Source organism: Triticum urartu, chromosome 3A (genome assembly GCF_056163025.1).
Source record: "Triticum urartu cultivar PI428250 chromosome 3A, HENAU_Tu73, whole genome shotgun sequence".
Taxonomy (NCBI): Eukaryota; Viridiplantae; Streptophyta; class Magnoliopsida; order Poales; family Poaceae; genus Triticum; species Triticum urartu.
Genome location: NC_141875.1, coordinates 192,100,213 through 192,126,484, shown reverse-complemented (window position 1 = coordinate 192,126,484; position 26,272 = coordinate 192,100,213).

Sequence of the window (26,272 nt, the reverse complement as noted above, 5' to 3'; positions counted from 1 at the left end):
ATTGTTTGTTGCTTCCATCCTTCTCTCTCTTCACTTTTATTGCACATAACTCTCATTTTGGGCACTTCCTTTCGGAATCCATGCCATATTCCTTTCCTCAAGTTCTTGTGCACTAAGTTTTTGCAATTTCTTCTTTTGCCAATATGATAAGCCGAGTGGTCACCCCGGCTGTGATTTTGTTTGAAGCAATGGCAACTCTTGTTTTACCTTGTGCACTCTCAACTTCTTCTCTTCAGATTTGGCACCTGATTGACTTGCCTCATTGCCTTTAGTAGCCAATGTCAACACTTTAATTGGCTTTTTTTCATTTGAGATCAAATCTGAAGTAGCACTCTTACGGCCATCTTTTTTAACACGGTAAACTTGCTTGACCACCTCTTACTTGTTCCTTGAGCTCCGGACCGATTCCTTGTGATTGAAACGGTCTTTGACATGTGATTGTTCATCAAATGTTGATTTTCTAGGAGCTGCATAATGTTGGTGAAATGGTCCAAAGTAAGATGGGTAATGTGTCCTTGTATCATACCTGTCCCATGATGGATATGGATTTACATGAGCATAGGGAGGTATCCACGACATCGGCATCAGCGGCCCAAAGTAAGGACATGAATATGCTACATTGAGATTCTCACTTTGCCAATGCCGACCCTCATATTTGCGCTTTGGGGGTGACCTTGGTTTCTTTGAATGATTTGGTCGATAAGAATTCTTCTCTTCACTCTTCTTTTGATATTTATCCAATAGTTCAGCGAAGGTGATTTTTGATCTCTTACACTTCCGCTTATTTCGGCCTTTGTTTTCTTTTGGTTTGCTTTCATCGATCATTGGATTTTCTTGCTGCCCCCCCAGTCCTTGGCATCTCCATTGTAGCTTCGATGGAATTCTCGCCCTCAAGATTATGTTCATTATGCTCTTCAACAACTTCTTTACATGAAAGATTGATCCCATCACCTGAGGTTTTTACCTTTTCTTTAAATGGATCGTCTTGAAGCAGCCGATGCAAATTTTTTTTGCCATCGGGACCAATCGGAATAGAGCGGTCATCTATTCGTGTTTCAACAAACTTCAATTGTCCCTTTTCAATGGCCGATTTAACTATTTTACGAAACATGTTGCAATCCTCCAAATTATGCTTGAATGAACCATGCAACTTATAATACATTCGTCCTTGGATTGATGGCTTAACATGGTGATCAAGGATTGTAATGTAATTATTTTTCAGCAACAAATCAAATATTTGATCACACATGCTTGAATTGAAGGTATACTTCTTGTTTTCTAGCTGATCTTGCTGTGTGAACGGTTTTGGAGGTAAGCAAACGAATGGCTCAGATTTGGAATCTTCCCATTCGGCTATGCATTGTGTTTTCCACTCTATCTCTAATACCTTTGGATAAGATATTATATTAGCATCGGTTTTCGCAATAGAATTTAACCTTGGCCTTAAATTTCTGAAACAAAGATATTTAGAACATACATGTCTCAGTTGAGACCAAGTGCAAGCCAAGTACGAAATAAGCAAAGCTACCCAATTAGATATGAGCTTTAGATAAAGCAATGGGGAAAGCCTTGGCTTCAATAATTTTTCACTATCGGTCTTTCTGAATGGTGCAATATGTTGACCGATATGCTTTGTGACAATCTGATTGTTAACAAATAAATTATCCTTCTTCATTGGTCTCTCAATATTTCTTCTAAAGATTTTTCTAATGTATGCATCAACAACTAAGTCATGACCAAATCTGAAAACAGGTAAATTAATTGCTAGACAGACCTCTTCAAATATGTTGGGAGAGCATGATGGTGGTGTAACTTGAAGAATATCTTGCTCCGCCTTCGGATAGCTCCCCAACGCCTTGTCATCATATTTTTCTTGATTTGGTGCATCATTAGTTGCAAGATCTTCGTCCACCAAACTTTCTTCGGCTACTTGTTCTTGTTCTTGAAGCTCACCAATTTCTATGGCACGAAACTCATAGGGCAGGAAGTAGGTTCCATTAACTTCAGAAAAATCAAGTATGACTGTCTTGCTATACTTTCCATGCCCTTTCTAAATAATGTTTGCCTCTTTGGAATTGATGGATTCAGAATATATATAACTTGATTCGGCTTTTTCAGCCGAAGCACTTTTAGTTTCTGAATCATCATTCTTTTCACCAGTTATATCAATTGGCAAGGATGCTTTTCTTTGAGCTAATTCCCTATCAATTCTCTCTTGGCGAAGTACTTGCACCCTATCGCGCAAAGCTTTCACTCCCCTCTCAATTTCAGCCCTCTCTAGTGTAGTTTGCCCCCAATGCTTTTAGGATCTTTCGGCAATGGACTGTTAGTGTTGCCGAAATTTTGCAACTGTGTAGGGGGTGTATAATATGTCGCGGTACTAGGTGGAGGTGTATGCACTTCTGTATAACGATATGCTCTCTCGCCAATTCTATCGATTGATGAATTTTCATCTTCTTGCAAAACTCTAGCCTTTATTGCAGCATAATGAAGAAACAACCCCTTTTAATATTGTTCAAGGCAAAGAGCACTAATCCTCTTGTTTTGTGCCAAGCTCTTTTTTAATGCAGCCACAACCGCTTCTGGAAGAGATTGCTCCGCAATACTTTTAGATTCTTTCGGCAATGATTCGCGAGTGTTGCCGAAATTCTCAAATTGCATAGAGTATGCATTATATGCTACAGTATTTGATGACGGCACATGTGTTCCTGTAAAATTTTCACTTATTCGGCTATGACCATGAAGATGCGGGGCCGAATTATGAACATCTACAGTTGCATACGGTGCTGAAAAATTACTAACATGAGGTGTAGCATATGATGGTTGAGGGTAAGTGGTCAAATAACTAGTAGTAACATGGCCAATTCCCTTACCCACCGGCACGTTTGGATTAACATACTGTAAGTTATTTGCCGATGAATAAAAACTTGAAACACTTTCTTGCATACCATTGGAAGTTCCTACATAGGGTGTCTCAACTTGATTAACCAAACTCATCATGTTATTCATCGGCATATAAATATGTGGGGTTGCCGATGCATGGGAGTTGGGATACATATGTTGCATGTTGCTAAAATTATATGAAGTAGAATCATGGAGATTTTGTTGCATCGGCCCTTGCACATAACTAGATGCATGATTGATAAAGCTAGGTCTAGCCGATACATTATGCTCATTAGATGATCTACCAACAACATACGCATTATTTGCATCTACATATGTGAATTCGGTATTCATATTACCTTTGTAGATTGCAAACCCTAGATGACGATCTCTTCGTAGAAAGAACGGGCCAGAGACCGTTCAAAGCTTCGTCCCCAGTGGAGTCGCCAAAAAGTGTGTTCGCACACGAACACGTCACCGTGTACCCTCGACGCCGGGGGTGATGCACCGCAGCTCACGTCGAAGGAGACCCGTCCAGAAGCGCGGTACGCAAGCAATCCGGCGGGCACTTTTGAGGACCCGAAACCCCACATGCCCGGGAGGGACCCCGTCAGGGCGCGCGGCGGCTATGGGCTGCCCTATGTCGACCTGATCACCCCTAGGGCCTCGAGGTTCATCGCCCTGCAACAAGAAGAACGAACGAAGAATGAGGAAGAAGAAGAACAAGGGAGGGAAATAAAGGTAAAGGTAAAAGATGATAGATTGATTTGTTCGATTGTGTGTTGTTAAATCGGCCGTCACCTCTCATCTATTTATGAGGCGGCTGGACTTTCCGTACAAGAAAAGGACTAAAAATTCCTTCCAAAACATCAAAAACCCTAACCTAACTCGGACACGAATCTTTGGTAATTTCCGGATTAATCTCGGTCTCACCGATTGGTTTGCATCGGTCCCACCGAGTGAACGTGGCCAACTCTCTATAACTTTCTGTAATTTCCGGATCAATCTCGGTCTTAACGACTAGTTTGCTTCGGTCCTACCGAGTCAACATTGCCAACTCTCTAGTAAATTTTCGGACCAACTCGGTGTTACCGATCAAATCAACTCGGTCGGTCAGAAATGACTCTGCAGCTTCTGTTTCTGACCTTGTTTTGCCTTCACAAGTTGCATACAACCTCGGATTAAGATGATTTTTATATAAAAATCCACCATTTCGACGAGACGCACAACTTTCATGTTCATCATTTTTCCATATAAGGACATCTTAATTGGTTTTCAAGCCATTCTTTAATCTGGTGTCAACATGAGCATCTCTGAAGTTGTCATAACTTTTGCATCCGAACTCCGTTTTAGACCATCTTCATATTCATCTTGATCTTCTCGGAGAGAGCCATCTCATAGTGACTTTCAATAGTAAGTTTGAATTACTCTTGACATAGCTTCAAGCCACTCTTTATAAACGTGCCACTTTTGAGCGTCAACAGCACCTTGGAATCTGAACATGTGATGGAAAACAACCAAATTTAGCCTTATGAAATGGAAAAACTAAAATTTTGAGATAAGCCCTATATACCGGAAAGGAGGGAGTATATACACTAGCAGGGTGCGTGTGAGACACGGGTCAGGAGGTGAATGACACGTGGCCCCAGGGGGTGGCTGGCCCACCTATCATACAGCCCAAGGCAGGTGAAGTAGAGGGCCGAGGAGTAGTACGAAATCCTACGCACCTAAGCACGCTAACCAAGGGCTGAGTGATCACTTGAATCGCAAGATCAGTTGAGTAGAAGCTACGCTAGACCCATGGAGGCGATGAGCGCGAGATTCAGCCGGCTGTGCCAGATGGTCCACGACGCCGGCCTGCGGCCCGACAGGTAGTATTGCTTGAGGCCGCCAAGGCGAGGGGCCGCTTGGATGACAGCTTCGCATCCTTGTTCGATGAGGTCCTCGTCGGTTTCCTCGACAAGTTCACCGTCGTCAAGAAGCTTGCGGACGACTTTGACGTAAGCCTCCAGCCGACGCGCCCAGGCTCTGCGATGCCCGCCACCCTCAACGGCCACTATGGTAACAACCTCTTCGACGCATTGGTGGCCCTGCGACTACCCGCCGTCCCGCTGGAGAATGTCCACCTCGAGGTCGCGCTCGCCGCGCAGCGCCTGGCGCAGCAAGACACCATCAACATAATCACCCACGTCTACGCGCAAATCATCCACAAGGACTAGTACATGCAAGAGGAGGACGATAGGACGCTGGCCTTCTTGGAGCGTAGGGCAACCTTGGACGGCACTGTTCAGAAGCACGTTGAGCTCGCCGCCAATGCCGCTGCTCCTCACACGTCGGTTGGTGACCCGTCGCACTAGGTCGTGAGGATGTCATTGAACGTTGATGGATCCGTATGTATTTTTATCCTTCCGTCAAATCCATGTAATAGTATATGATACTATAGTAATTATCTTACCTTTCACATCAATTTCATAATTTTCGTACGTACTCCATGCATGAACGGCGCCAGAAGCAAACTTCTCATTACTCTAGGCAAAATCATTATTTTCTATCTATACGTCGCGCCATGTAGCAGAACCAAATTTTACAAGTTACGAGTTCAAAAGGAAAAGCCTGTCGTGTTCGCGTCGCACCCCCACACGGTTGGTCCGGCACGCCGCTCAAGCGGGAATGCGTGCGGTGTTGCATTTTCACTTACAAGTGGGGCCGCAGTTGAGCAAACCGACTATCGGCAAACCCCCACCCCGCCCACCGCGCGATGGCTGAGAAAAGAGGATAGGAGGGAGAAGAGATGGCTGTAGCACGGACTCCAAGAAAATTGGTGTCGGATGGGACTCGTGTGGGTGGCCTGTGCCGTACTGCTAGACGTGAATGCTAGTTATGGCCCATGCCACCCCACTATATTGAACCTATATCGAGGTACGTAGAACAAATTTCCTGCAGTCCGTGCTCAGCCCTCCTGTATCTCTCTTCTCAGCCAGCCAGCGGACGCGCGGAGCCCATCGTCTGTTTGCTCACATGCGGCCCCACATATTAGTGAAAACGCAAGAGGACCCACTGAACCTGCACATCTTTCACCTTGACGTGCTGGTGATGAAAAACAAATCCAATAAAGATCTTCGGTGGCTGCTTTTGGAGTTACTCAAGAGTAGTAAGATTCTATTTACAGTTTAACCCAAGATGCACATCTCGTGGCTTCAAGTACCACTCTATTTTCTTTCATGACACGACCTGGATGCTGGATGTCCCACGTGTCGGCAAAAGGAGGAAGAACCCGACCAAATCTTCGGTTCTGCTCTCGGATTAGACTAGTTGTGCTAACTTAAAAAATTTATTGTGTACTCCCTCCGTTCCAAAATACTTGACTTCCATTTGTTAAAAAATGGATGTACCTATATACTAAGCATGTCTAGATACATATATATTTTGACAAATAGAAGGCATGTAGTGTTGTGCAACGGAGGGAGTAGAATGGATGCAAGTTTTTGTATTGGGAAGAAGAGTACATCCATATATTGATAGAGCGCAATTTAGTAGATGTTCTATCACTTTTAGCTAGTATAGAATAGAGGCTAGATGAGGGAGTCCTGGATTAGGGGGTGTTCGGATAGCCGGACTATACCTTAAGTCGGACTCCTGGACTATGAAGATACAAGATTGAAGACTCTGTCCCGTGTTCGGAAGGGACTTTCCTTGGCGTGGAAGGCAAGCTTGGCGATACGGATATGTAGATCTCCTACCATTGTAACCGACTCTATGTAACCCTAACCCTATCCGGTGTCTATATAAACCAGAGGGTTTTAGTCCGTAGGACAACATACACATCAACAATCATACCATAGGCTAGCTTCTAGGGTTTGGCCTCTCCGATCTTGTGGTAGATCTACTCTTGTACTACCCATATCATCAATATTAATCAAGCAGGACGTAGGGTTTTACCTCCAACAAGAGGGCCCGAACCTGGGTAAAACTTCGTGTCCCTTGCCTCCTGTTACCATCCGCCTAGATGCACAGTTCTGGACCCCCTACCCGAGATCCGCCGGTTTTGACACCGACATTGGTGCTTTCATTGAGAGTTCCTCTGTGTCGTCGCTGTCAGGCTCGATGGCTCCTACGATCATCAATAGCGATGCAGTCCAGGGTGAGACCTTCCTCCCCGGACAGATCTTCGTCTTCGGCGGCTTCGCACTGCGGGCCGATTCGCTCGGCCATCTGGAGCAGATCGAAAGCTACACCCCTGGCCGTCAGGTCAGATTTGGAAGTTTAAACTACATGGCTGACATCCGCGGGGACTTGATCTTCGACGGATTCGAGCCACTGTCGAGCGCGCCACACTGTCACGACGAGCATGATCTAGCTCTGCCGCCGAACAGTGCCCTGGAGGCCGCACCCGCATCGGCTCCGACCCTTAATTCGGAGCCAACTGCGCCGATCGAGGATGGGCGGTTGGACGCCACCCCGGGGGCTGCGACCCCAACGGCGATTTAGCCGAACACCAGCCCCGCACTTCGCGAGACTCGTGACTCCAAGGAGCCGGACTCCTCTCCAGACCCCGAACCCTCCGCGCCCCTGCCGATCGAATCCGATTGGGCGCCGATCATGGAGTTTACTGCCGTGAACATCTTCCAGCACTCGTGTTTCGGCGATATTCTGAAGACACTAAAGTCTCTCTCTTTATCAGGAGAGCCCGGGACGAACTATGGTTAGCAAGGTTGGGGTACGGACGATGAAGAAATTCAAAGCCCACCCACCACCCACTTTGTAGCCACTTTCGACGATTTAACCGACATGCTCGACCTCGACTCCGAAGACATCGACGGTATGGACGCCGATGAAGGAGACGATGAAGAACCAGCGCCTATTGGGCCCTGGAATGCCACCTCGTCATATGATGTATACATGGTGGACACACCAAAATATGAGGACGAGGAGCGGAAGGACGCACCGAAGGCTTGTTCCCTCGAAAAGCAGTCAAAGCGGCGACGCAAGCGCCGCCCCAAATCCCGCCTCGACAGAAATAGCGATCACACAGACCCAGCACTGGAGCAGGGCGAACCGCTGCCGCACAACGGCAATCCGGGTAATCAAACCGAACAAACAAATCCTATCAAGGATAATGGTCCAGACGACATAACGCCGGACAGGTACCCGGAGCAGCAGACTGCCCGTAAAAGGCTTGTTGCCACCGCGAGGAGCCTAAAAAAACAGAAGCAAAGGCTCAAGGCCGCGCAAGACACACTCCAAATCAGATGGAGTGAAATACTCAACACAGCAGCAAGGTACGGCGACAACCGCCCCTACAAGAGCTACCCAAAGCGGAAGCTGCTAGCCGAATTCGATGAGGAGGCCTCAGACCCCCCACAACCAAATATCAAAGCATCCAGCTGGTCGGATAGACAACCCCTCTACCAACACAGAGCGACATACGACGCCGCTCACCATACAACGCGCAACCAATGCGAGGGCTCGCACCCAAAGGACGGTGCAACAAGATCCATCTATGGACCACGCAAGCGCGCCCTAGCATACAATGCAACACAACAAACATCCGAACAACATGGTACACCCAGCTACAGGGGTGCCGCACACCCCCTATGTTTCACCAATGAGGTACTGGACCACGAATTTCCAGAGGGATTCAAGCCCGTAAACATAGAGGCATACGACGGAACAACAGACCCTGGGGTCTGGATCGAGGACTACATCCTTCACATTCATATGGCTCAAGGAGATGATCTCCACGCCACCAAGTATCTACCCCTCAAGCTCAAAGGGCCAGCTCATCACTGGCTCAAAGGCCTCCCCGAAAGCTCCATTGGAAGTTGGGAAGAGCTCGAAGACGCCTTTCAGGCAAATTTTCAAGGGATGTATGTCCGAACTCCGGATGCGGACAATTTGAGTCATATAACTCAACAGCCCGGAGAGTCAGCTTGAAAGCTTTGGAACAGGTTTCTTACTAAAAAGAACTAGATTGTCGACTGTCCGGATGCCGAAGCCTTAGCAGCTTTCAAGCATAGCGTCCGTGACGAATGGCTCGCCAGACACCTCGGCCAAAATAAGCCGAGAACGATGGCCGCATTAACAAACCTCATGACCCGCTTTTGCGCGGGGGAGGACAGCTAGCTAGCCAGATGTAGCACCAGCGACCCCAGTACATCTGAAGTTAGAGATGGAAACGGGAAATCACGGCGCAACAGCAATAACAAACGCCGGAATGAAGAAGACAGCACGAAGGGCACGACAGTAAATGCTGGATTCCAAAGCTCTCGGCCAGGCCAAAACCCGCCCCCTAAAGGCACCAGGGATGGACTGTCCAGCCTCAATAAAATTCTAGACCAAGTATGTCAGATTCATAGTACCCCTGGTAAACCTGCTAATCATACCCACAGAGAATGTTGGGTCTCCAAGCAGTCCGGCAAGATCAACGCCGTACACAAGGGGGATGATACACCAAGTGAATACGAGGATGAGCCCCCCAAGCAAGACACGGGGGAACAAAAGCATTTCCACCAGAAGTCAAAACAGTAAACGTGTTACACGTAATCAAGGGAAAAAACAATGCAGCACTCCCAGGAAAGTATACCCAAGTGCCTATCACCACGAAGTCCTGCCACTGGTCATCTCAACCGATCACTTTCGACCATCGCGATAACTCAGCAAGTATCCGACACGCAGGATGGGCTGCCCTGGTATTAGACCCAGTAATTGGCGGATATCACTTCACAAAGGTCTTGATGGACGGCGGCAGTAGCCTAAACCTAATATATCAGGATACAATCCGCGGGATGGGGCTAGACCCAACACAAATTCGCCATAGCAATACTACCTTTAAAGGAGTAACGCCAGGCCCAGGGGCTCATTGTACGGGCTCCCTCCTACTACAAGTTACATTCGGCTCCCCCGATAACTTCTGTCGCGAGCATTTAACTTTCCACATCGCTCCATTTCAAAGTGGCTATCAAGCACTGCTCGGACGCGAAGCTTTCGCTCGCTTTAACGCAATACCACACTACGCCTCCCTCACACTCAAGATGCCTGGTCCACATGGCATCATTACAGTACACGGAAATATCAAGTGATCTCTGCGCGCCAAAGAGAGTGAGGCTGCCTTGGCCGCCGCACACTAAAGGCGCCCGGACAAACGATCGCATCCAATAGGTCGTCAAGACCTCATATACAACTAATCAAGTCCGGCGCCGCTATTTATACAGAAATAAGTGGTCACACCCCTATTTGTCAATACAAGGGGCTCAACGCGCGCAGACAAGTGGCAATTTCTTATCATCTTGAATTATACATGGTTTCTTTAAAATCTATCCTTTTGCACGACAACTTTTTCACTTAACTTCCCCTCTTTTACAGACGATCATCGTGCTACACCCGTCCAGGATACGGCACAATGGAGACACAGGCGCAGACGTGCAGTAGGGACCCGCTCCAAGGATTCTTTTTAGATTAAGACTCTGTGTAAACCTTTTTTACTGTCTCTTGTTGATACATATCCACCGTTGAGAAGGGTGTTGACGTCTTGGCATCTGGCCACGCCAGAACAATGCACGTACCTGGACACACGGGGCTTCTTACAAAGGCCACTATTTAGGCCTGGTTTATACCACAAAGACTGAATACCTTAGGGAGTATTCGGTGTCGCGAGTTTGGCCCTATATGCATCAGCTCTGAATCATTGTATTTGGTCAAAAGTTGGGTTTGCCCGGCTCCTGTGTTTTGGTGCCTTACGTTCCGCCTTGTCGGCTAAGGTAGCACCAGGAGAACTACTGCGATTGTGCCCTGGTTCATCTGGACGAGCACCTCAGTAGAGAAAGCCGGAAACTGACTTTCATGATATAGCGTGAGACTGGTCAACTACTCGATGACCTGTGGGAATGTTAGAATTCCTCTGCCTTAATGAAGGGCCGTTTCCCGGCCAGGCATGTACGCACCCCGAGATTGGGAGAGTGCGGAGCCACCAGGGGCTATCTAGTAGCCCCACTGTCAAACTCCCATGGCTAAGTGAAAGTGCTAAAGCATTATAGTCCGGTTGCCTCGCTCGCTCCGCTATCACCTCCTTAATAGGACCAAGACGTTGGGTTAAGTGTGAATGCGTGTTTTTGCGAGCACCTCCGCATTATATGCGTGAGGGTTGAAGCCGACGGCTGCAATCTTTCAGGTTATACACATGTATACATAAACGGCCGCCCAGGAGGCATCATATTACTTTCAGGCAAAAGTATAAAAATAGCCTTATAAAAATTTATAAAAGCATTTCTCTTACAATGAGATTACATATCACTCAAACATAATATTTTTTGAGCACTGGGTCTCTATCAAACAGGCACCCTCAAGAACTTCTTCAAAGTAGTGCTCGGCAGCCTTTCGACCTATAGCCGAATCCCGCGTTGCAACATTGGTAGCATCCATCTCCGCCCAATATGCCTTAACACGGTCAAAGGCCATCTATGCGCCCTCTATGCACGCCGACCTCCTCATCGCATTAATGCGCGGCACCACATCAAGGACCTGCTGCACCAAGCTGAAATAGCTGTTCGGTTTTGACCCTCCCGGCCATAGCTGATCCACAACAGACCTCATAGAGAGTCCGGACAACCTATTTAGTTCGGCCCATTCAGCTAATTGGTTAGTCAATGAAAGTGGACGCTCGGGAGAATGGAATTGTCTCCAAAACAGCTGGTCTACTCCACGGTCTGTCTGACCCTGGAAGTACTTGGCCGCATCGGCAGCGCTCGCCGCCAAATCCATATACACATCCTCCGAACTCCACAGCCAATCTAGAAGGGCATACCGTGGATCTCTGAATTTCCTCCGCAACATAAAGGATTTCCCAGCTACAATATCCCCGGCTTCCCGCAGCTCCTCCTTCTTTGCCCTCATAGCAGAGCGGAGATCCTTTTTCGTCATAGCAGCCTTCTCAAGATCCGATGCCTTTGCTTGGTTTTCCTTTTCAAGAACCTGGCAACGGTCGGCGGCGGCTTTTAATTCTATAGCCATCTTGGCCATCTTGTCTCGGGTCTCGCCATGCGCGGCCTTCTCGTCTTGCAACTCTTCGGCCGCCTTCACAGCAGCCGCATTACCCAACCTCGCTTGTTCCTTGGCTCGGGCAAGTTCTGCCCGCAAGGCTTCAACAGTGGCAGCTCCATCTGCAGTCACAACATATTAAAGATACTGGCATCATGCTGCTCTTCCTATGTGGCATTTACCAGATATTCACACTTACCATGTGCCTCATCAAGCCTTTTGTTCACAAGCTCGATGTCGGCGTCTGCCGCATCCAACTGCCGCTCTAAATGGGCAAACTCGCTAGTCCGGCTAGCCACCGGAGCTTCCATCACCTGCACATAGAGACAGTATGGTTATTTCCTGGGAATATGATCCTCTGTTCGTCGTCGTTTCCGATGACAACCAGAGTCTCAGGGGCTACTATCTACACAGGGCACAGTTAGGATGTGCAGGATTATCATACATTCTTTTACGTACCTCAAAGCCTGTCAGTAGACTCATAAAAGCTTCATGCAATCCACTTTCGGCGGACGATATTCTCTCCATCACCATATTCATCATCGCACGGTGTTCATCTGAGATGGCTGCTCGCCCCACCAACTCCCTCAGAACATCCGCTCGCACACTACACGGTGCCGGACTCTTTTTTTTGCTCTCTTCGGGAGCCGGACACTGGGAGCTTCGGGGGTCATTGGGATTATCTTCTGGCCTCACTAGACTCGGAGAGGCCCTCCGCGATGACACTTTAGGGTCTCCCGCTTCTGGAGCAGAGGAATCCCGAGGAGGCGTTTCTCTCTCCATCATCTATGGAAGAAGTTCCCTCGAAGATGAGCTCATTTGAGAGGGCTAAGGTCCGAACTGCAAAAATATATGCGATGGTTATTTCCTCAGAAGAAAAAGATGGCATATCTGTACTATTAAAAGTATTTCGGGTCACTTACGACTCGAGGGAGAATTGATCCCCCCGCGGACTTTGTGCGGCAACAGCGCCCCCCAAGGTAGGACCCTCTATGGGAGACTTCTTCTCCCGTTTGGAAGCTTCGGCTTCCGAATCCCCGGGTGCAATCCTTTTCCTCTTCTGGTCGCCTTCCCTCATGGAGACGCTAGCTCCCTCGGCTAGAATGGGCAGCGTTGGGGGCCGGCGTCCGCCCGCATTATCCCCCACAGTATCTTCCTTCAAGGGCTCCGGGCAAGGTGTGGTCTGGAGCATCTTTTCCAATACCGTATTTTCCAAACCCTCAGGGAGGGGGGCCGAACACCGAATCAACTTCGCCTTTGTTAGCCAATCCTGGTCAAAAAGCAAACTCTCAGAAATAACTTCGTAACGAAGTAGAGAGAGTATGTTCGGCCAGAAGATGCTTTACCTGTTTGGCGGTGCGGTTACTACTCAGGCCCACGTCCTTGGTGATTTCCAGACACTCCACCTGCGGTCCGAAGAATGACTTGTACATCTCCTCGTGCGTCAGGCCAAGAAAATTCTGAACGGCATGCGGTCCCCCGGGATTGAACTCCCACAGGCGAAGAGGCCGGCGTTTGCAAGGCAGGACTTGACGAACCAGCATAACCTGTGTTACCGCAACCAAACTGAAATCTCCATTGAAGAGACCTCGAATGCGGCCTTGCAGTATAGGCACGTCCTTGACTGGACCCCAGCTCAGACCTCTGCTGATCCATGAGATCAGCTGTGGTGGAGGGCCCGAGCAGAAAGCAGGGGGGGCGCCCACTTGGCACTTCTAGGAGCCGTGATGTAGAACCACTCCTGTTGCCACAATTCAGACACCTCTGGGATGGAACCTTTGGGCCACGGAGCTCCCGTCATCTTGCATATTGAGGCACCTCCACACGCGGCATGTTGCCTCTCGACCATCTTCGGCTTCACTTCAAAGGTCTTGAGCCATAGGCCAAAGTGAGGGGTAACCCGAAGGAAGGCCTCGCACACGACAATAAATGTCGTGATATGAAGAAAGGAGTCTGGAGCTAGATCATGAAAATCTAGCCCGTAGTAAAACATCAAACCCCTGACGAAAGGATCTAGGGTAAGGCCTAGACCTCAGAGGAAGTGGGAAACGAACACGACGTTCTCGTTAGGTTCGAGGGTGGGCACGGCCTGCCCTCGGGGAGGCAGCCGATGCGAAATCTCGGCGGTCAGATATCTGGCCTCCCTCAACTTCTTGATGTCTTCTTCCGTGACAGAGGAAGGCATCCATTGACCTTGAAGGCTAGATCCGGACATGACTGGAGGTTCGGAGCACCTGACCTGAACTTCGGGCGTTTGAGCTTGAGGTGGGGGAAGGATTCGATTGAGCACATGAGGGAAAAATAAAAGCCTTGTCCCCTTTATAAAGAGGGTGAATATCAAGCGTCCTCTCCGTGTCCGTTTGGACTTGCCTATAATCTAGGAGTCCTAGAAGTGGTTGGGTTACCCACACCCGTATTGATGAGAATCCCGGGATAAGGGGACACGATCTCTACTTTAACAAAACGTGCGAAGGAAACCGCCTCGCATAATGCGCTGAGGTGGGATAATGGAACGACCCGGATAAAGGCTTGGTCGTGGTGTGTCACGCTACGAAATACGTCAGCTGATTAGATTGGTGTAAATATTTGTCGGTGTACAAAAAGAGGGGTACACTTTTTGTACCCCTATAACTATGCGCGGGCAGTCTGAGCCACGGGCACCACCACACTGAGCAAGGCAAGGGAGGTGAGCCCAGGTAAGGCCGAAGCTCAGGAGAAGCAGAACGATGCCAAGACCAAGACCACAAAGAGCAAAGGGGACGAAGCGGACCCCCCCGGCAAGATCCTTGCCGGGAGGCGGTTTTAGCAAACCCGGCAAGACCCTTGCCGTGGCAGCTCACCCCACACCTACGGAGTGAGTCACCCTTGAGTCCACTGCCCCCATGGAGCAAGGATTCGGGAGACATCCCCGTGGTGGCATGCAGATCTTTTTGAAGACATTCAAGATCAGATACACCCTTTAGAAGATGATGATTCTTGGTGGGATCCCAGCCAAGGAGGACCACAAGGCCCCTGGCAAGAGCCTTGCCGGGGATGATAGCAGGTGCCACGGCAAGACCCTTGTCGGGGCCCCGGCAAGGCCCTTGCCAGGAACACCCGTAGGGCCACCATCAGGCCCATGCCAGTCAAACCTCCACCATCGTTCGCATGCAGCTGCCGACCCAACCAGCTGGGTAGGCACCTGCGTGGCGGCATGCGGATCTTCGTGGAGACCCACCACTGGGGGTGACGTCGAAGGCGTAAACCTCGCAGGCGCCACCACTCGTATCGCTTCGGGCGCGTATAGAGTGGCTGACTAGTGGGCCCCATTAGGAAGATGGGAGGGATGGGAGAGGGAAACAGAGGGCGCCGAGGCTCCGCCAGAGCACACGCCGGCGAGGAGGGCTCCTTGGCGAGAACTGGAGGGAGGAGTCGAAAGAGGAGACGGAGGCACACCTGCCCGTACCCGTAGGTTAGCTAGGGGTGGTCGGGCGACGTCGGAAACGGCCTCTCCAGCGGCGACAGAAAGTAGAGGACGCCGGAGTTGGAGACGACGGCGACTGGATGCAGCACCAGGGGCTCCAACAGGGCGGAACGGCACCATCGAGGCACGGCAGAGGCCCTGGAAAGGTGGCCCGAGCCTAAGAGGGGCTGGAGCTGCGGAGACAACCCGAGGGCATCGCCGGCGAGCTCGAGCTCAGGGATGGCGGCCCGCGGCCTGCCCGGCCGGGCTACGGCTCTCTATGAGTCTGTGGAGTGTGTGTGAGGAGTGGATGATGATTGAGGAGGCTATGGAGACCTCTATTTATAGCCGAGCGATGGGAGGGGCTCGGGCTCCACTGGAGGACACCTGGACACGGCGCCCGGCGACGAACGGCATCAGTGAGCGAGGGGGAAGGTGATGCAGCTCACGCGGGTACTGTGGGCGAGCGGAGACGAGCACAGGAGCGAGGGGGTGGCGATGAACACAGTACACAGCGCACTGTTGGGTTGGCTGGACCGTGAACATGCTCGCTGTGGCGAGCTCTGTCGTCGGCGAGCGCCAGTAGAGAGTTATGAGGGTCCGGACGATGATCGGGGCGAAGTTTGGCAAGGTTTGGTAGGCGGGGAAGCAATGACGCGAGCAACAGAGGCGTGGGCACGATGCAGAGCACGTCGGCCGTATGCCGGCACGCCTGGACGAACGCGGTCACTGCGTGAACTCTGACCTCAGGCCGAGCTAATCCTAAACTTCATGTCTGGCGTGTAGTCCATGGTAGATTGAGAGGTTACCACGCTTTGGTTTGAGCTCAGGTGTAGTAACATGGATTTCAACTTCCTGGTAAGTATCTGGACAGTAACTTTGAGAGCTTACTGTGGTCAAAATACTGAGAGTTGGGACCTGGGCTTTGGAGGTTAGCAATCATCTACTAAGGTGATGATGCACAAGAAAATTCAACCACAGATGAGCAAGTAAAATGGTAGTTGCTGCAGAAACTACTATTTATGTCCAGAACAGAAAATATTTTCTGTAGCAAAAATATTACAAAAAGTGATGAAATATTTTTGCTCAGAAAGGTGCCCTAGGGCTCAAAGAATATTTGGGAATTTTCTCAGATTTTTGTGGGCAAGAAAAATTGGGGTTGCTTTGGAACACAAGGGGCTTGTTAGGGTTTTAGAGAGAAAATGAGTATTTTTCATTAGAAAAATATTCATAATATTATTTTTATATGGATCAGAGAAGAAATGATGGCTTAGGGAGAGAAATAAGTCACTTGGGTGAAAGTTAAGGGGGTACACAATTGATTAAGTCCATCTGAAGTGATTCAAAAAATTTCAAATTCAAATCCAAACCAACTAAAAATCAGGCAAAGAGAAGAGGGCGAAAACCAGGGTGTCACAATAACCCTCGGGTTAGCTGCGCCCAAGGGAAAAAGGCATAGGTTGTTAGGCAAATGTAAAACCAAGGTTGGGCCTTGCTAGAGGAGTTTTATTCAAACCAAACTGTCAAGGGGTTGCTACATCTCCAATGTATCTATAATTTTTTATTGTTCCATGCTATATTATATCCTGTTTTGGACATTATTGGGCTTTATTATACACTTTTATATTATTTTTGGGACTAACCTATTAACCGGAGGCCCAGCCCAGAATTGCTGTTTTTTTGCCTATTTCAGGGTTTCGCAGAAAAAAAAATATCAAACGGAGTCCAAACAGAATGAAACCTTCGGGAACGTGATTTTTGGAACGAACATGATCCAGAGGACTTGGAACCTACGTCAAGACATCAACCAGGAAGGCATGAGGTAGGGGGGCGCGCCTACCCCTCGGCACGCCCTCCACCCTCGTGGGGCCCACGTTGCTCCACCGATGTACTTCTTCCTCCTATATATACCTACGTACCCCCAAACTACCAGATACGGATCAAAAACACTAATTCCACTGCAGTAACTTTCTGTATCCACGAGATCCCATCTTGGGGCCTTTTCCGGAGCTCTGCCGGAGGGGGCATCGATCACGGAGGGCTTCTACATCAACACCATAGCCTCTCCGATGAAGTGTGAGTAGTTCACTTCAGACCTTCGGGTCCATAGTTATTAGCTAGATTGCTTCTTCTCTCTTTTTGGATCTCAATACAAAGTTCTCCCCCTCTCTTGTGGAGATCTATTCGACGTAATCTTCTTTTGCAGTGTGTTTGTTGAGGCCGATGAATTGTGGGTTTATAATCAAGTTTATCTATGAACAATATTTGAATCTTCTCTGAATTCTTTTATGCATGATTGGTTATCTTTGCAAGTCTCTTCGAATTATCAGTTTGGTTTGGCCTACTAGATTGATCTTTCTTGCAATGGGAGAAGTGCTTAGCTTTGGGTTCAATCTTGCGGTGTCCTTTCCCAGTGACAGTAGGGGCAACAAGGCACGTATTGTATTGTTGCCATTGAGGATAACAAGATGGGGTTTATTTCATATTGCATGAGTTTATCCCTCTACATCATGTCATCTTGCTTAAAGTGTTACTCTGTTCTTTTGAACTTAATACTCTAGATGCATGCTGGATAGCGGTCGATGTGTGGAGTAATAGTAGTAGATGCAGACAGGAGTCGGTCTACTTGTCTCGGACGTGATGCATATATACATGATCATACCTAGATATTCTCATAACTATGCTCAATTCTGTCAATTGCTCAACAGTAATTTGTTTACCCACCGTAATACTTATGCTCTCGAGAGAAGCCACTAGTGAAACCTATGGCCCCCGGGTCTATTTTCCATCATATTAATCTTCCATCAACAAGCTATTTCCTTTTTCGTTTATTTTGCTTTCTTTACTTTGCATCTTTATCACAAAAATACCAAAAATATATCTTATCATATCTATCAGATCTCACTCTCGTAAGTGACCTTGAAGGGATTGACAACCCCTTTATTGCGTTGGTTGCGAGGTGTTTACTTGTTTGTGTAGGTGCGAGGGACTCTTGCATGGCCTCCTACTGGATTGATACCTTGGTTCTCAAAAACTGAGGGAAATACTTACGCTACTTTGCTGCATCACCCTTTCCTCTTCAAGGGAAAACCAACGCAGTGCTCAAGAAGTAGCAAGAAGGATTTCTGGCGCCGTTGCCGGGGAGTCTATGCAAAAGTCAACATACAAAGTACCCATCACAAACCCTTATCTCCCGCATTACATTATTTGCCATTTGCCTCTCGTTTTCCTCTACCCCACTTCACCCTTGCTGTTTTATTCGCCCTCTCTCTCTCTTCGTCCTCCTTCTCTTCCTCTATTTGCCTCACTACTAGGAAAAGGGCTATAGCTAATATGGACATTAATGGCGCACCACATATGTGGTGCGCCACTGCTATATAGCAGTGGCGCACCATGTGTAGGTGCGCCATTAGTGTCCATATCACTAATGGCGCACCATTCCCATGGTGCGCCACTACTAACAATTTTTTTCTTATTTTTCCAAAACTAGTAATGGCGTACCAGGGCATAGTGCGCCATTACTAGTTTTAACTAGTAATGGCGCACCACACGCTTTGTGCGTCACTACTAACAATTTTTTTTACTTTTTTTTAAAACTAGTAATGGCGCACCAGTGTATAGTGCGCCACTACTAACATTTTTTTTGCAAAACTAGTAATGGCGCACCACGTAACAGGTGCGCCATTAGTAACCAGGGTTACTAATGGCGCATTTTTAGGTGGTGCGCCATTGGTAACCTAAGAGCAGCTAGATATTTTGGACAGCCACCTACCACACTCACTTTCCCCACTTCATTCTCTCCACCTCCTCCTCCAAGCTTGTCTTGGCTGCCTACTCCTCCTCACCTCATTTGCACCATAGATTCACCCAAATTAAGTTGTTAAATTACCTTTTTTTGATAGGTGAGTAAGGGGAAAGCTTTCTTTATGTTGTAGATCTACTTTTTTCTCCCTCCAACAACGTGCACACGCACTTTTTATGGCCTAGATCTACGTATGTTTGTGGTGTTGCATATGTTTGTGTTTGCAGGTACCGGTATTTGAAATGCGATAGTTGCCAATATTTTGCCGGAATGTTCATTCATTTCCGTTTCGGCGAGAATTTGGCACTATGCATTTTTATTGGTCCTATTTTTAGGCAAAGTCATGCCAAAAAAAATTTTGTTCTAAAATATCGTTTTGCTCTACCCCGCAGGCGACCATGGTCCGCATGATGACCGAAGGCATCGTGAATAGGTTTTTGAGCTCCGTGAAGGCCGAGATGCTTCCAAAGAACAAGAAGGAGATAAGATGTCCATGTCGAAGATGCAAGCTGAAGAGCCTTATGGACCCGGATTCCGTACAAGTGCGGGACCACCTGCTCTTGTGTGGTTTCATGGATGGCTATCGGTGGCAAGGTGATGAAGATGATTATGAAGTTATCCATGGGGGCCAGGAAAGAAATGAGGAAGGGCAGCAAGACAACCGTGGCGAGGGCGGGCGAGAAGACGCAGAATCTCCAGGACATGATCACGAAGTAGATGCAGTAGACAGTCATCATGTAGAAGATGCCGGACATGATGATGAGGAAAATGCCAGAGTAGACGAAGGGCATGATCATGAAGATGAAGATGCCGGAGCAGATGACGATGGACCATCAATGGGCTGTGTGCATGAACCTCATATTCAAGAGGTTCTTCTCAAGCACACGGATAACACAAGAGCTACCGCCCGAGAGAAAGCCAACCTGGATCAACTGGAGATAGACGCGGTTACTCCATTGTATGAAGGATGCAGGCCCGAGGATACCCGCCTGAAAGTAATGCTCATGGCTCTGGAGATGAAGGTAAAACAAAAAATGACCGACCCATGCTTCGACGAGAACATATCATTCTGGCACGAACGTCTTCCCAAGGGGAACAAGTGCCTGACCAGTTTCGAGGAGGCGAAGAAAATCGTGTGTCCTCTAGATTTACCACATGCGAAATACCATGTGTGCATGAACAATTGCATCATTTATCGAGACGAGCACGTTGAGTCTATCATATGTCCGGTGTGCGACGTCACTCTATACAAGAAGAGGAAGAAAGCTCCTCGAAAAGTGGTGTGATAATTTCCGATCACTCCTCATCTGCAGTGGTATTTCGCGGACCCTAAGCTAGCAAAGCTCCTGCGTTGGCATGCGGATAGGGAGGAGAAGAAGCGAGAAGATGACGGAAATGATCCAGAGATAAATAAAAAGACAAGATGTTGAGTCACCCTAAGGATGCGAGCCAGTGGCAAGCGTTGAACTTCGAACACCCAGAATTTGGGGACAATCCAAGGAACATCGTGTTGGGCACGAGCATCGATGGAGTCAATCTATTTGGTAGCCAGAGAAGCACACATAGCACCTGGCCTATGTTTGTGTGGATGTACAACCCTCCCCCTGGTTGTGCATGAAGAGGAAGTACATTCACATGAATATGCTAATTGAAGGGCCGAAACAACCAGGGAACAACATCAATCTGTATCTGGGGCTACTGATAGAGGAGCTAGACACGCTATGGAAAATGCCAGCCAATACGTGGGACACCGCAGAGAAAGAATATTTCCCTATGAGAGTCGCACTGCTCATGACGGTGCATGACTATCTCGGTAACGGATATGTCGCGGTGCAGGTGGTCCACGGATTTTCTGGATGCGTCAGGTGCACGGATGACACAACGTATCACAAGCTAGATAGAGATCCCGGGTCTTAGAAAACCGTGTTCATGGTACATCGAAGGTGGCTTCGCGACAATGACTCATGGAGAAAATGCAAGGATCTGTTCGATGGTGAAACCGAACCCCGAAGATGCCTGCGTATGAGGAGTGGCGAGGAAATAGACGAGCTGTTGAAAAATTGGAAAGATTGCCCATTACCGGGAAAGAAGCAAAAGGCGCCAGAGCTGGGAAAGAAGCAAAAGGCGCCAGAGCCGCTGCTGAAGGTATGGAAAACGAGGTTTGTTTTCTGGGACTTGTTGTACTGGAAGATCCCCCGTGCGCCTCACAGCCTTGATGTCATGCATATCACGAAGAACGTATGCGAGAGTCTGCTTGGTACCCTGCTCAACATGCCAGAGAGGACCAATGATGGGCCGAAAGCAAGGGCAGACTTGAAATCAATGGGCATCAGGGAGGAGCCTCACGCTAATGATGATGATGATGATGAGGCGAAGCAGGACACGGAAAGTCGTCGCAAAGGCAAAAAGGCCAAGAAGATCGGAAATGACTACCCTCCCGCGTGCTTCACTCTAAGCCAGGAGGAGATCGAGCAGTTTTTCACCTGCCTCGTGGGAGTAAAACTTCCTTATGGTTACGCGGGGAAGATAAGAAGATACCTAGACTCAGCGAAGCAGAAGTTCAGCGGGATGAAGTCTCACGACTGTCACATGCTGATGATGCAGATACTTCCAGTTGCAATCCGTGGGATCATGGACACACACGTCCGTGAAACGCTATTTGGCCTATGCAACTTTTTCGACGTCATCTCTCGGAAGTCGGTTGCCGTGAGGCAACTCAGAAGGCTACAGGAAGAGATCGTGGTGATACTATGAGATCTTGAGATGCACTTCCCGCCCGCATTCTTCGATGTTATGGTGCATCTGCTGGTCCATATCATGGAGGATATCATCCAACTCGGGCCGACGTTCCTGCACAGCATGATGCCCTTCAAAAGGATGAATGGTGTCATCAAAGGATATGTTCGTAACATGTCACGTCCAAAGGGAAGCATAGCCACGGGCTTTCTGACTGAATAGTGCATCTCCTACTACACGAATTATCTAGGCATCGAGAACCCCATTGGTCTGCCCGTCAACAGGCACCTCGGCAGGCTCGCTGGATGGGGTCACCGCGATGGTCACCGTGAAATGCATGTCGACTTCGAGGGTCGACTCGCCGACTTTGACAGAGCAAACCTAGTCACGCTACAACACATAGACGTGGTCGTTCCTTGGATGGTCGAGCACAAAACCTTTATTGAGAAGACGTACAATGACCGAGGCCAACATAGGACGGACGGAGATATAATCAAAGAGCACAACTCATGTTTCACGCGTTGGTTCAAGGATAAGCTTTTGTCATACCCTTTACATGAGGATTCTTCCGCGCAAGAAAAACTCATATTCGCCTTGTCACAGGGCGCCGAGCACAACCTGATGACCTATGAGGCGTACGATATCAACGGCTACACATTCTACACCGAGGGCAAGGACATGAAGAGCGATGGTTAACAGAACTCCGGGGTAACGATGGAATCCTACACCGGTAACAACAAGGACAAATACTACGGAAGGATCGAGGAGATCTGGCAGCTGAGCTACGCTGGAGAGAAGGTCCCGATGTTCCATGTCAGATGGGCCAAGAGCGTCCTAAAAGAAGATCGGTATTTCACCACTGATACGCCTCTGTCGTATCTACTTTTCCAAACACTTTTGCCCTTGTTTTGGACTCTAACTTGTATGATTTGAATGGAACTAACTCGGACTCACGCTGTTTTCAGCAGAATTGCCATGCTGTTGTTTTATGTGCAGAAAACAAATATTCTCAGAATGACCTGAAACTCCATGGAACATCTTAGAAAAAATAATAAAAAAATCCTCGCCAAAGATGAAGACCAGGGGGCCCACACCCTGTCCACGAGGGTGGGGGAGCGCCCCCCTCTAGGGCGCGCCCCCCTACCTTGTGGGCCCCCTAGATGCCCTCCGACGCCAACTCCAACTCTATATATTTGCTTTCGGAGAGAAAAAATCAGAGAGAAGAAATCATCGCGTTTATGATACGGAGCCACCACCAAGCCCTAAAACCTCTCAGGAGGGCTGATCTGGAGTCCGTTCGGGGCTCCAGAGAGGGGGATTCGTCGCCGTCGTCATCATCAACCATCCTCCATCACCAATTTCATGATGCTCACCGCCGTGCGTGAGTAATTCCATCGTGGGCTTGCTGGACGGTGATGGGTTGGATGAGATTTATCATGTAATCGAGTTAGTTTTGTTAGGGTTTGATCCCTAGTATCCATTATGTTCTGAGATTGATGTTGCTATGACTTTGCTATGCTTAATGCTTGTCACTAGGGCCCGAGTGCCATGATTTCAGATCTGAACCTATTATATTTTCATGAATATATGTGAGTTCTTGATCCTATCTTGCAAGTCTATAGTCACCTATTATGTGTTATGATCCGGCAACCCCGAAGTGACAATAATCGGGACCACTCCCGGTGATGACTATAGTTTGAGGAGTTCATGTATCACTATGTGCTAATGCTTTGTTCCGGTTCCCTATTAAAAGGAGGCCTTAATATCCCTTAGTTTCCAATAGGACCCCGCTACCATGGGAGGGTAGGACAAAAGATGTCATGAAAGTTCTTTTCCATAAGCACGTATGACTATATACGGAATACACGCCTACATTACATTTGATGAATTGGAGCTAGTTCTGTGTCACCCTATGTTATGACTGTTACATGATGAACCGCATCCAGCATAATTATCCATCACTGATCCGGTGCCTACGAGTTTTCCATATACTGGTTCTCGCTTATTTACTTTCCCGTTGCTACTGTTACAATCACTACAAAATATCAAAAACATTACTTTTGCTGTCTTTACTTTTGTTGCCGCTACCACCACTATCATATTACTTTGCTACTAAACACTTTGCCACAGATATTAAGTTTCCAGGTGTGGTTGAATTGACAACTCAACTGCTAATACTTGAGAATATTCTTTGGCTCCCCTTGTGTCGAATCAATAAATTTGGGTTGAATACTCTACCCTCGAAAGCTGTTGTGATCCCCTATACTTGTGGGTTATCAAGACTAATTTCTGGCGCCGCTGCCGGGGAGCATAGCTCTATTCTTTGAGTCACTTGGGATTTATATCTGCTGGACACTATGAAGAACTTGAAAGACGCTAAGACAACAATTTATCCCTCAACTACGAGGGGAGGTAAGGAACTGCCATCTAGCTTTGCACTTGATTAACCTTCTGTTATGAGTAAGCTAGCGACACCTAAACCTGCTTCTGCTATTCGTTCTGATATGTCGCATGTTATTGATGATGCCACTTCTGCTATGCATGGTACTTATGATGAAACTGCTTCTATGCCTGATACTACTATGCCCCTTGGTGAATTTCTTCATGAACAAATTGCTAGCGCTAGAGAAAAAGAAATTATTGAATCTGAATATGATGATGATAGTGATGATGAAAATATGCCTGTTATTCCTGAGGGTTATCTTTTTGATATGGAATCTTCTGTCGCTATTTTAGCTTGCAGGGATAGATATGAGCTTAAGAGGTTATTAGTTAAATGGAACAAAGAATCACTTAGAGATAAAATGAAACCCGACCCTGCTTTGCTACTTCACCTATTTGTGTTCCTGATCAGGATTATGAATTCTCTGTTGATCCTGATATAATTACTTTGGTTGAATCTGATCCGTTTTATGGCTATGAATCTGAAACTGTTGTGGCACATCTTACTAAGTTAAATGATATAGCCGCCCTGTTTACTAATGATGAGAGATCGCGTTACTTTTATATACTCAAAATATTTTCGTTCTCATTAAAGGGTGATGCTAAGATATGCTTTAATTCTCTTGATCCTGGTTGTGTGCGTAGTCCCCAGGATATCAATTATTACTTCTCTGCTAAATATTTCCCTGCTCATAAGAAACAAGCTTCTTTGAGGGAAATATACAACTTTGTGCAAATTAAAGAAGAGAGTCTCCCACAAGCTTGGGGGAGGCTTCTCAAGTTACTTAATGCTTTGCCTGATCATCCTCTTAAGAAACCTGAAATACTTGATATCTTTTATAATGGACTAACCGATGCTTCCAGAGATTACCTCGATAGTTTTGCTGGTTCTCTTTTCAGGGAAAGAACACCGGATGAAGCTGAAATTCTATTGAATAATATGTTGACAAATGAAAATAATTGGGCACCTCCTGAGCCAGCTCCTAAGCCAGCTCCAATTACTGAGTCTATTCCTAAACCAACTCCGAAGAAGAGAGGTGTTCTATTCCTAAGTCCCGAAGATATGCAAGAGGCAAAGAAATCTATGAAAGAAAAATGTATTAAAGCTGAAGATGTTAAGAATTTACCTCCTATTGAAGAAATACATGGTCTTAATATACCGCCTGTTGAAGAAACATATGATCTCAATTCTTTATTTATTGAAGAACCTCCTGATCCCGATATCCCGACACAGGTAGTAAAGGTAAATTCTCTCTATAGATATGATAAAGCTGAAGTCCCTCCTGCTAAAATTGCTAGTCAGTTCTTGGATGAGCTTGATAACATTATGTTTAAGCAAGACGACTTCAATGCTTATTTTGGTAGGCAATTAAAAGAAAATGCTTATATGATTAGACGCTTGGGTGATTATATCGCTAATATTAAAGGTGAACTTAAACTTGTTAGCAAAACATGCTTCTATGGTTACCACTCAAGTAGAGAAAGTACTTAAGGCTCAAAAAGAAGTGCTTGATGAAATGAATAGTAAGAAAAATGATTATGCTGTTAGAGTGGCTACAAGAACTGGTAGAATGACTCAGGAACCTTTGTATCCTGAAGGCCACCCTAAGAGAACCGAGCAAGATTCTCAAAGAAATAATATTGATGTTCCTAGTTATTCTAAAAAGAAGAAGAAGAAAAATGATAGAACTGTGCAAACTTCTATTGAACCTATTGCTAAAACACCTGATAATCCAAATGATATATCTATGTCTGATGCTAAAACACAATCTGGTAATGAACATGAACCTAATGAAAATATTAATGATGATGTTCATGATGATGCTCAACCTAGTAATGACAATGATGTAGAAATTGAACCTGCTGTTGATCTTGATAACCCACAATCAAAGAATCAACGTTATTATAAAAGAGACTTTGTTGCTAGGAAACAT